We start from the raw sequence: 13,036 nt of genomic DNA, 5'->3' as shown, positions 1-13,036 counted from the left end.
TGCCACGCTTCTATCCATCAATCTATGATCACTGCCACCAGTCTAAGCCTATGGAGATGTTCACCTTCTTTGCAGGGCTATAACTTTTTAAATTGTATTGCTAAATTGACATTACTATGGCCCATTCAACATCGATTATCTATCGTTCAGGATGTAGGAACGTTATACTTTTTCATTCATATATTCATACGAAAATACCGTCTAGAATATAAATATGTTTTTATCGTTTTCTGCAGTAATTCCTAGAACGTGAGCTATAGGCCTAAACGCATATATAGATTATCAACTGCCGTTTGTTGGCGATACACACTATATAAAAAATTTCAACTGTACATGATCCTAAACGTTATAACTTATCAAGCGCGGATGAACGGGGGGGGGGGGTCGTTTATAATTCCGTGATCGTCAGTAAATGCTTTATGTAGTATGGGTGATATATTGATCAGAGCAGTTTGCATTAATAATAATAAACAAACAGGCTGAAAGTAATGTCAGCGTCCTCTTACCTTTCGCCGATGAGACTGGAGGAAAAAGATCCCACTTATTTGATGGCGATCTCCTAAATCCATTTCCGGTTTGTATAATCATAATAAACGCCCAAATCATATCGATTATTGCGTTATGGCAGCGATCGCTACACACGGACATGTGTCTACAGTCCCGCAACAATATGTGAGTGCCGGACGCATTTGCCAGATGCACCGGAGATCTCCAGAGATCCATTTCCGGTTGTAACTCGCCGATCATCCACCAGGCGGCAGTATTGAAGCGTTGCAGAGTTGTGCAGGCTCCCACTGCATCAGACCAGGCTCCGTGAGGGAATTATGAATAACATGGCGAAAAAATGAAATATGATCTCAATAACGTTGTACGCCGTGGAATGGCAGAATTAGCATGACCTTGAAACACGTTGTACGACGTTTATGGCGCAGGATGTGTTAACAATTTTTTTTTATAATAATAATAATAATCAAAAAATATATATATTTTTTTTAAGAATTAAAAAGATTAATAATTAACTCATTCTGCCCCAAACCCGACTATAGTCGGGTTTCGTCGCCAACCGTTGAGCGCCAACCCCGACAATTTTTTCTTCTATTCAAAACAGTCGCGCGGACCATGGTGACTCATCTGAGTACTTGAAATTGCAATGACGATTGAATCCCGCCAGGTGGCAGTATTGCCTACCTTATGAACATGCATGGGCCAGCTTAGTGCCAGCCCCACAGCCCCCAAACAACTAGGACTCGTTGCGAGCAGTAGTGAGTAGGACACGTTCGACAATCGCGATCGCCTAGACAGCGAACTATTGGATATTATAAAAAAAAAACTAAATGGATTATATGGATGATGATTATGGACGATAAGGTGCGTTTCCACCAGACTATGTTGGACTCAGCACTACTGGTAAAACGTAAAAAAAACGATAATTAAACCGACCGATGAGGAAACCTATTTGGCTCCGTGGTATAGTCTGGCCCGAGCACACAATAGTAACCTGCAATGCAATGGCGAGTAAACTATTGGATATTATGAAGAAGAAGACAAAACGGATTATATGGATGATGATTATGGAGGATAAGGTGCGTTTCCACCAGACTATGTTGGACTATGTTGGACTCAGCACTACTGGTAAAACGTAAAAAAAAACTATAATCAAACCGACCGTCTATAGTCTGGCCCGAGCAGATGAAGAAGACGGATGAGGGCTGCCTAGCATTATATGTATTGATCCTGTTCTGATTCAAGACACTTTTGGACTCAAAGTGAGAAATGGAGTAAAACAAAGGTAACGTCTATTTTACGTGTACTTTACCGAAACTCAGTGTCGGATAAACCCCCCCCGGTTCAAGCAAGCAGCCGCGAGATTTGCGCATACGCTATACAAAACACACTTTATCTCACGATCTAGAAAACCAGCCTGGATTATTTTGAAACGGGGCAAAACGGGTTTATTTTGGTATTGTGAACGAACAAGGGTATGTAGAAAAAAAATTATTTTACATGTTGGACTATAGTGTCTGTCAAATGAGCCATACTATTGTCTCCATAGCTATAATATAGAGAATATACAATAGCTCTGCAAAGATTGTGAAATATCGTGAAAATTGTCAAAAAAAGATGGCGCCAGGCAGTATAGATGGGGAAAGAGCGTGGCAGTCAATGAGTTAAGCCAAGGGCACTTTGGTCATCAAGGGGTACATGGGCAAGTGCTTGGGCACTCAAAGCCCCCCCCCCCCTCTGGACGTGCCTGGTGTGAATGCATGTGCGTGCGTGTGTGTGTGTGTGTGTGTGTGTGTGTGTGTGTGTGTGTGTGTGTGTGTGTGTGTGTGTGTGTGTGTGTGTGTGTGTGTGTGTGTGCATGCGTGCGTGCGCGCGCGTGTGTGTGTGTGTGAGTGTGTACGGGCATTTTTCTTAATGTTTCAAAAAAGGGCCCCTGTGATTCGCTCAGCTGCCACCACTCAGCACTCTGCTTAGTCCACAGCCACTTGGACTTAGAGCTAATCACAGCACCATTGCAGCTATTACATTAGTTACAGATTATATAATATTTGCATTAGATAGCATTAGACCTTGTTATAGATCTAGATTCTAAAGCATTGGTAAATGGTAAATGGCTGCTCTTTTTTATAGCGCTTTTATCCAAAGGGCTTTACAATTTGTTACTCACATTTTACCCGTTCACTCACACATTCACACACCGACGGCGGAGGCAACCATGCAAGGTGCCAACCTGCTCACCGGGTGCAATTAGGGGTTAAGTGTCTTGCTCAAGGACACATCGACACGCTGCCCGGAAGGGAGCGGGAATCGAACCGGGAACCTCCGGATTGCCAGATGACTGCTCTACTTCCCGAGCCACTGTCGCCCAATTTGATACAGTTGATCATATTTTGCTCTTACAAAGAGGATCTAGTGTTGGTTTGGATAGAAAGGCTTTTGATTGGATTCAAAACTATTTGTTTGAGAGGCGACAGTGTGTGAAGTCGGTAAATGCTTGTCGGAATTGTTGTCAATAACAAAAGGTGTGCCGCAAGGTTCAATATTGGGTCCTGTCCTCTTCACCATCATTGATATTGTTTCTTCTTTGAATGGTTGTCAAGCCTATGTTTATGCAGATGACACCATTGTGTATTGTATTGCTGATTCTGAACAACTGGCCATTGAGACCTTGCAATCTTCCTTTCATGCCCTTTCAGGAAGCAATTGTTGATCGTAAATTGGTGCTTAATGCAAGTAAAACAAAGTGCATGCTGTTTACTAGAGCCAAAACTATCTTGCTGTGTTACTACTTTTAATCGTGTATTATTTATTTTAACTGTGTGTGTGTGTGTGTGTGTGTGTGTGTGTGTGTGTGTGTGTGTGTGTGTGTGTGTGTGTGTGTGTGTGTGTGTGTGTGTGTGTGTGTGCGTGCGTGCGTGCGTGCGTGCGTGCGTGCGTGCGTGCGTGCGTGCGTGCGCGTGTGTGTGTGTGAGTGTGTACAGGCATTTTTCTTAATGTTTCAAAAAAGGGCCCCTGTGATTCCTTTCCATAAAGGAGTTGATAGAGATTATTTACATAATGTCCGTTGTCCGCCCAATCTACAAATTACCCTGCTCAGCAAAAGTCCTGGGCCCTCATGCATCAACGTGGACGTAGAACTTGACCTACTTCCACACGTAAGCACGGAATGTAGAACTAGCGTACGCACAGGGAAGTCGGCATTCATCACACGTGCGTACGCAGGCTCTATGCCCTGCCGTGTTGATGAATACCACTTTGTTCTACCGTCAATGCTCGTGCATGATTATCCATATATGGTCATGAAAATGAGGAAACACCCCCCATGGGATGTGAAATAATAGACCGACCCGAGCGGGACTCCGAGAAACTCCACGGAGAATTCACTGCTGTCGAACCAAGAAGACACTATCGCGTATTATGATTTATGGGATAAATAAAAGGCGGACTTGTAAACGGTGATGTCAGATATCAACGGCTCCCTAAGACCATTGCTGCAATTCTGCCTGGACAGCTCAAAATACTAATAAAGACCGTTCGTTGACCACTGTTTGGCGTTGGTTGTGTGTCATTATAACCGTGCTGTAATATGAATGCCTTTATTAGTTGTGTTCGATTGGCTATATGATTTTTAGAGGCATCTATTTTGTTGTCGGCTAATAAAGACCGCGCTGGAATATGACTGCCTTTTCCCGTGTTGTTTGATTAATACCCACGGATTAAAGTTCTCCTCAATTCTATTCCAAATCGCGATGGATCTCCCGTCAATTTTCTACCTGCTGCATATGATTTCTAGAGGCATACTACAATCTATTTTGATGTCAGTATTGGGTAGCCTATATAAACAATATAATACGAGAGCATATACAAGAACAATGAATCTCACTGCATGTATGATGTATCCTGCCTTTCAATACATGAACTTGAATTCCATCATGTTTGTGTGCGGGACTCAAGGCTGCTGTCACAATGGGTGGTACCGCCGTACAGTAATAATAACAGTCCACACAATATCACGATCCATGCCATAGCCTATGTTCCATTAGGACATGATCTGTGACGACAAATGTTCTAGAATGTTTGATTAAGATATCATACTCTGACAGCATGCCTATGAGCAACAAAAACGCGAACTTGAATCCCATCATATAGTCTGTCCACTATCTGCATGGTGTCATTGCAATGCGTTTTCTATTCTTTCTTGTACAGTAAAAAGGGGGAAGAACACTATATTCATATGACTTATTCTGCTTACAGCTTCGAAATTCCACTTGTTTCGTTTAACGTAAAGCCTTTTAAATATAATCAAAACGTTCCCGTGTTTCGGCGGTCTGTGCGCAAAATAATAACGAGTTGAGCTTTATGATTTATGATGAATTGAAAATGGGGGACCCTGATGTAAACAGGACGAAAGTTGGTCTGCATCCCCAATTAACAATTGTATGTACTGAGCTGTACTGTACTGTACCCATTCTGCAATCTGTTAATAAACTTAAACTTTTCAATCAATCAATCAATCAAGCTACGCGGAGCGCAGTCAGTCAGTAGCCTACACCCCGTATATTCCGATAACGCTATATAAACCATGCTGCATTCATTCTGAGAGAAATATCTATTATTCCAAATGCTATTTATAGGGTTTTGACCATAATTACACTACTGTTGCTATCTTACAATGAACTATAATGAACGTTAGGTTATGACTATAACCAAGTTCTGTTAGTTAGGGGCGATGCTTGGCATCACTACTGCACTATCTCGCGTACGTGCACGCGTACTGAATAAACCACAAATGTACCTCTAATACCAGTATTAGTCTGACCACACCCCTCATCAGCTTACCTTCATAAGCAGGTGTGTGGTCACCTGCTCTCCTCCTTCCCAAGCTTTCACCACAAGGTGAGGACAAGGGCTGCAGCGGCCGTCTGATGCCAAGCATCGCCCCTAACTAACAGAACTTGGTTATAGTCATAACCTAACGTTCTGTATCGTTAGTGGCTTAGCTTGGCATCACTACTGCACAAGGGAGGCCAAGCGGAGCCACTTGGCTGACAAATACACCCCGCTGACAGCCCCCCAAAACCATCAGAACAGGGAGGGCCGAGCCCCCCCGACCCCCCCTAATGGAGGGTAGCCCCCCTATTAGGGACGTCACGGGAGGGCGACGGACCCGACCGTGCGAAGAGGCACTCAAGCAACTCAACGCACAGGGTGAGCAGACCGTGGCTTGACCCCACGACTACACACACGCACAACCCGCATGCCACCCGGGAACGAACGGAGGAACAACCTCGTTACTGCCCCCAGAATCACGGGGTCAAGGGCAAACCCAACCCCGTGGCAAGGCCGTAGCAGCGGAGCACGAAGGAAGACCCAGACCCACCAAAAGGACTGGACTCCCTAGAATGGGGGCCCGGAGAAGTCCATGATGCCAGCATCAAGACCCCACCAGGTGGGCACGTAGTGCCCCGCCCCCCACATCGCCAGCGTATTCGGACAAAGGCCCCTCAGTTACTGCACCTGGTATTCCCAGGCGGAACCAACCAGGCCAGAACCCGCCCAGCTTCCGAGATCGGACGAGATCGGGCGTGTTCAGGTCGGTATGGCCGTAAGCTGAGCGGGCCCCGTCCCCCCAATAGTACACCGCCTGGCACACTGACCCTGCAGAACAGGCAGTCAGCATGGCCGTAAGCACACAAAAAAGGTTAACCAACGGAAGCAGGCAGCGCACCGGGGAAAAACCAGGCAACAGGCTGTTAACCCTAGCCTGGAGACTGCGGACGAGACAGGCGCCAGAGGGGACAGCTGAACACAGCCGCCCCGGCGGAAGGAGCGTAAGCTGGCGGTGTTGCATGACCAAGCCTCCATTTAACAACCCCCACCCAGAGGGGTCGAGGCAGAGAAGGCTGACACGATTGGCAGACGTCATGAACGTGCAGGGGCACCCTCAAACGGTGAACCCGGGAGTTGACACTGCTCCAACACACCAGGGAATCAACCACCTCGGTGTTACCCAATGCGGTGGTTGTTCCTATAACCCCTCAAGAAAAAACTCCAAAACACACCTGCGGGTATACACCGGCTATACCGCAGTACAAGTGTTTCAGTTTCCAAAAAGGGTTAACCCAGGCCTACGGGTCGCAAACATCACTTCGGACCGGGCCTGGCGGTACGGGAAGCACAGGGTCACCAGAGGAGGTCAAAAAACCACCCCCACAGGCCCCTCTTCGCCATGCGTGAGAGAGGAGCGAAAAATAATGGAGAACCAGCCCCTAAGCACACCGTACCTGGTATTCCCCGGCGGTCTCCCAACCAAGTACTAACCAGGACCAACCTGTGTAGCGGCCGAGATCCGACGAGATTGAGCGCGTACAGAATGGCATGGCTGTAAGCCATGACGACAGTGCTGAGTAAAAACATACCCAACCAGGGTCTCCATAGCGCTTAACCCTGTGACACCCAGACCGACCTGGCATTTTTCCCCCTGAAAAAAGCCCAAGTCCCTCAGGGTACCAGAACAGCAGATCTGCATCCCCGGCGGACAACGGGTTCAACTGATCTGGACCAGCGTGACCAGAACCAGTCCCGTGCCCTAACCACGCCGACATGCCTACTCCAGGAGAAGGGCAGATATGCGTGTGGATCTTAACATGAAAAGAAGGCGCCACCCAGACGTTCGGACGAACCGCGCCTGGTGGCCCACCCCAAGGGCGTGAGACCCCACTACATATGTTCAGATCCATCCCGTCATCATCCCCCAGACATGAACGAGAATCCGTCGACAACCCACCCAGGTCATGGGATGTGGTCGTCGGAAGAGGAAAAACCCCCATCTCAGTTGCTTTATAAAAACGCTGTTTCAACCACAAGCAACCAAGGCGTGCCAGTCAATCGCCTGTTTACAGCGAGCTAGCACTATACGTGCGTCGGGACACACCCCCATCAATGAACAGGCTATTTAGACCTGTCATTGAATCCCCAAGGCGCCCAGGGGAACGACAAGAGGGGTGTGACACTCCCTAACTCCAACACTTCTGGAATAGAAAGAAGGAAGCATCAACAGTATGTATCCCAGTCTACACAGCCGGGGTAAAAAAATTTCACATTTTTACATCCCACCACCCTCCCATAGGAAAGAGACGGGGATCCCCAGAGAGACTTCCCACGCGAGCTGTACAGATTGAAAAGAATATATTGCACCTTGAGCCATGTAAAAAACTGGTTTTAGGGCCTCCGGGGAAGAGGCACTGAACCCATACACACTCAATAAACGAATTGAATCGAATATACATACAATAGAAAAGGACCCTTCTAGAGGGTCCACTCACTTTGACAATCTGAGGAGGAAGGCTCTGTACTCTGATGGAGGCTTCCTCACATGGAAGAAGGAGTCCGAACTCACAGAAGGCCTGAATAGGCGCTTGGTGAGGAGGAGCCCTGACCACCCCCCCTGAAAACAGATCCATCACATGGACCTGAACAGCACACGGAAGTCCTACCAACAGAGACGCGCACGGTGACGTACTCTATGGCGGGGGAATTCCTGCGGTGCACACGCCCAATATACCAGGCCGTGGGACCAGGAACTCCCTCCCCCCCCACCCCCCCCCCCCCCCCGTAACGTGCCGAACCGCCACGTGACGGGAACCTTGAAGGACAGGGGGTGTACCCCTGACCGACAGAACAACGGGGAGAGGAAAGGTTACCAGTTCACCCCTTTACGACCCCACACCCATGATACGACGTAACGACAAAAAGAGAATATGACACAGTCATAGTCAGCTCTATGAAGCGTTTCACAGCTCCACACAGCGCATGAGCTAACCTGCTATCTGATTTTTACTAAGGAAAAACACAGAATAGAGAAGGCTCTAAGAACCCCGGTCCAACATACACATGTGCTTCTGTGGCCAGTACAACCCAGTTGTAGGTCACATGACACACACAACCCATCATCACCTACAAAAAATGGCAAAAACACTCAACAGAGGAACGCCGTTTTTTTCACAATGAGAGAATACATCATTCTTGATTAGTATCGACCACAGGCCTTGCTAAGCACACATGACAGCAACCAAACCAATTTCCCTTTAGGAAATAAGTTTCTCCAGCAGATTTAGCACAACCTCAGCAATCAAGCTAAGAGTTACATCGTATCCCTACCACACAAAAGACACAATTAATGCACAACATGTCTGATAGGAGGTGATAAAGTCCCCAGGGAACCGGGGGGGAAAACACAATCCTCCTATTTTACCCTCAATACGGCCAGTTAAAACAGGAAAACCTGTTAATGTGTGAACTCACTGTTCATTGTCATTACAGTCTGAGAAAGAACATTCTTTTACTCACTTGTCACCAAGCATAGCTTCATAGGTTAGTTGCCTTAGTAGTGAGTACACGGTACACATAAACACCATGATGTTTCTCACACAACAACCAGATCAATACATCACGATCTGCACGGAGAAGCTAACTGCCAGTGACAAAAACAGCTCACACATAACCCGCAACGTATCCCAAATGCATTGCAACAACACACGTTTTGGGAAAAAACACCGTTATTCACAATACATTTAGCAAAGTAAAACCAGAAGACGTGTTATGAGGTCTGGCCAACCCCGTACCTACCCGGAACGCAGATCAGCGAAGTGCAGTCACAAGACACCGTAGAACACAGCCGTCCTGTGTTGTTCGATCCGGGCAGCGTCGCCGCTCCAACCAGTCGCTACAGTCTTCTTTGTTGACGCAATACCCGTCCAGGCTCAGGGCAGGGTCGACGAACATCCCCTGTCAAGGATGACGTCGTGGTCAAGAGTGTAAAACATGTTAAAATCAAAGCACGTTCAACAGAATAGCATCAAGCTAACGGCTGCTCCAACCGTTCGGGTGCTATTGCTTCCGCTCGCGAGACGCCGATCTAACGACGCACGCGATCAGAAGCAAGCTCCCGGCGGCGCGCGAGAAGCTAAGCTACCCCGCGCCAGGCCACTGACCGGCTAACCGTAAGCTATGAACATGTAAACAATGACATAACACTCACCCAGACAGGCCGCCGTTCTGAACCTCTCCTCACTTTTTAAGAGAAAAGAGAAAACAAGACGTCAACACCGCTTCACAACGGCGACATTACCACGTCCGGCGGAATCAGCACAGTACCAACTGGCCTGTATAGCTGACTTTGAACATGAATCTGCCGCTATCGCACATTACATGCACATATCCCCTCGTGAAGGAATACTCTCATTTGGATATGAAAGATGGGGTCTTAACACGGTGACAGAGAGAATCCACTCGTCCAGAACACACAGGGATCACCAGTGTCAATGGTCGCGGCCCACTAGTTAAAACTATAATGGTCGCCAGACCAAGGCCTTCTGTCGCCTAGGCGGCTAAACAAAGGACCCTAGCCTGGGGCCGGTTTCCATAAACTTTGTCAAGTAGCCCCCATAGCACTAACAGACAAGTGGAGCCCGCCAGCAAACACTACTCACCCAACCTGGAACGCACCGCTCCTCACAACAGCGGCATGTCCGACAGTTCAGCTGTGGCCTGACAGGTTTCACCCCAACAAACACAGCAAGGAACTGCAGTTGAGAAGCATGCAGCGGCGTGCTCCCAATACGAAAACCGGTGGAGGGTTTTTAGAATGATCATCATCTTCTAGACACTCCAGTACGAAGACAATATCGCCGTATTTTCTCGAAAATAGTGAGAGAGAAAACAAAGATATGATGTCAACGTATCCTTGTTTCCCAAGCTGTTCCTAATCCAATTTCTTCCATCATGGTGTCAAGTGTGGGGATCTACCGAGGCACTTCTTCCTTGTGGTGAAAGCGAGAAGGAGGAGAGCAGGTGACCACACACCTGCTTATGAAGGTACTGTGCTTACCCTGTGCGTACGATCATTTCTAAGCAAAGAGTGGGATTCATCAACTTCAACTTGAACTTGACTTCGTGCGTACATCTACGCACAGGTCAGACCTGGCGTACCTAGCTCCCAGTGGTAGAATATATTATTACAACAAGGAAATGAGCTTCTGTGCATAATAACACTGGCACGTTCTGTACGAACCGTAGTTCATTATAGTTCATTGTAGAATAGCAACAGTAGTGTAATTATGGTCAAAACCCTATAAATAGCATTTGGAATAATAGATCTTTCTCTCAGAATGAATGCAGCATGGTTTATATAGCGTTATCGGAATATACGGGGTGTAGGCTACTGACTGACTGCGCTCCGCGTAGCTTGATTGATTGATTGAAAAGTTTATTAACAGATTGCAGAATGGGTACAGTACAGTACAGCTCAGTACATACAATTGTTAATTGGGGATGCAGACCAACCTTCGTCTTGTTTACATCAGGGTCCCCCATTTTCAATTCATCATAAATCATAAAGCTCAACTCGTTATTATTCTGCGCAGACCGCAGAAACACGGGAACGTTTTGATTATATTTAAAAGGCTTTACGTTAAACGAAACAAGTGGAACTTCGAAGCTGTAAGCAGAATACAAGTCATATGAATATAGTGTTCTTCCCCCTTTTTACTGTATAAGAAAGAATAGAAAACGCATTGCAATGACACTATAGTGGACAGACTATGTATATGATGGGATTCAAGTTCGCGTTTCTGTTGCTCATAGGCATGCTGTCAGAGTATGATATCTTAATCAAACATTCTAGAACATTTGTCGTCACAGATCATGTCCTAATAGAACATAGGCTATGGCATGGATCGTGATATTGTGTGGACTGTTATTATTACTGTACACCGGTACCACTCATTGTGACAACAGCCTTGTGAGTCCCGCACACAAACATGATGGAATTCAAGTTCATGTATTGAAAGGCAGGCTATCATACATGCAGTGAGATTCATTGTTCTTGTATATGCTCTCGTATTATATTGTTTATATAGGCTACCCAATACTGACATCAAAATAGATTGTAGTATGCCTCTAGAAATCATATGCAGCAGGTCGAAAATTGACGGGAGATCCATCGCGATTTGGAATAAAATTGAGGAGAACTTTAATCCCTGGGGTATTCAAACAACACGGGAAAAGGCAGTCATATTCCAGCGCGGTCTTTATTAGCCGACAACAAAATAGATGCATCTAAAAATCATATAGCCAATCGAACACAACTAATAAAGGCATTCATATTACAGCACGGTTATAATGACACACAACCAACGCCAAACAGTGGTCAACGAACGGTCTTTATTAGTATTTTGAGCTGTCCAGGCAGAATTGCAGCAATGGTCTTAGGGAGCCGTTGATATCTGACATCACCGTTTACGAGTCCGCCTTTTATTTATCCCACAATACGCGATAGTGTCTTCTTGGTTCGACAGCAGTGAATTCTCCGTGGAGTTTCTCAGGGTTCCGCTCGGGTCCGTCCATTATTTCACATCCCATGGGGGGTGTTTCCTCATTTTCATGACCATATATGGATAATCATGCACGAGCATTGACGGTAGAACAAAGTGGTATTCATCATGACAGGTGTGCGTAGAGCCTGCGTACGCACGTGTGATGAATGCCGACTTCCCTGTGCGTGCGCTAGTTCTACATTCCGTGCTTACGTGTGGAAGTAGGTCAAGTTCTACGTCCACGTTGATGCATGAGGGCTGGAATCAACTGAAATCCTTTTTTCCAGGTCGCTCAGCTGCCACCACTCAGCACTCTGCTTAGTCCACAGCCACTTGGACTTAGAGCTAATCACAGCACCATTGCAGCTATTACATTAGTTACAGATTATATAATATTTGCATTAGATAGCATTAGACCTTGTTATAGATCTAGATTCTAAAGCATTGGTAAATGGTAAATGGCTGCTCTTTTATATAGCGCTTTTATCCAAAGGGCTTTACAATTTGTTACTCACATTTTACCCGTTCACTCACACATTCACACACCGATGGCGGAGGCAACCATGCAAGGTGCCAACCTGCTCACCGGGTGCAATTAGGGGTTAAGTGTCTTGCTCAAGGACACATCGACACGCTGCCCGGAAGGGAGCGGGAATCGAACCGGGAACCTCCGGATTGCCAGATGACTGCTCTACTTCCCGAGCCACTGTCGCCCAATTTGATACAGTTGATCATATTTTGCTCTTACAAAGAGGATCTAGTGTTGGTTTGGATAGAAAGGCTTTTGATTGGATTCAAAACTATTTGTTTGAGAGGCGACAGTGTGTGAAGTCGGTAAATGCTTGTCGGAATTGTTGTCAATAACAAAAGGTGTGCCGCAAGGTTCAATATTGGGTCCTGTCCTCTTCACCGTTTATATCATTGATATTGTTTCTTCTTTGAATGGTTGTCAAGCCTATGTTTATGCAGATGACACCATTGTGTATTGTATTGCTGATTCTGAACAACTGGCCATTGAGACCTTGCAATCTTCCTTTCATGCCCTTTCAGGAAGCAATTGTTGATCGTAAATTGGTGCTTAATGCAAGTAAAACAAAGTGCATGCTGTTTACTAGAGCCAAAACTATCTTGCTGTGTTACTACTTTTAATCGTGTAT

At 46.3% G+C, this 13,036-nt stretch overlaps 1 protein-coding gene across 1 annotated transcript in view; it reads left to right on the top strand.

Moving 5' to 3' along the window:
• LOC311239225 (F-box only protein 41-like) overlaps positions 1 to 13,036 on the top strand; it is a gene marked incomplete at both ends in the record, with an annotated part of 104,890 nt that overhangs the window by 90,116 nt on the left and 1,738 nt on the right.

This window comes from Notolepis coatsorum, assembly GCF_963971535.1.
Source record: "Notolepis coatsorum genome assembly, chromosome: 1".
NCBI lineage: Eukaryota > Metazoa > Chordata > Actinopteri > Aulopiformes > Paralepididae > Notolepis > Notolepis coatsorum.
The sequence above is the reverse complement of the archived record's forward strand: the minus strand, read 5'-3'. Positions and strand labels throughout refer to the sequence as shown.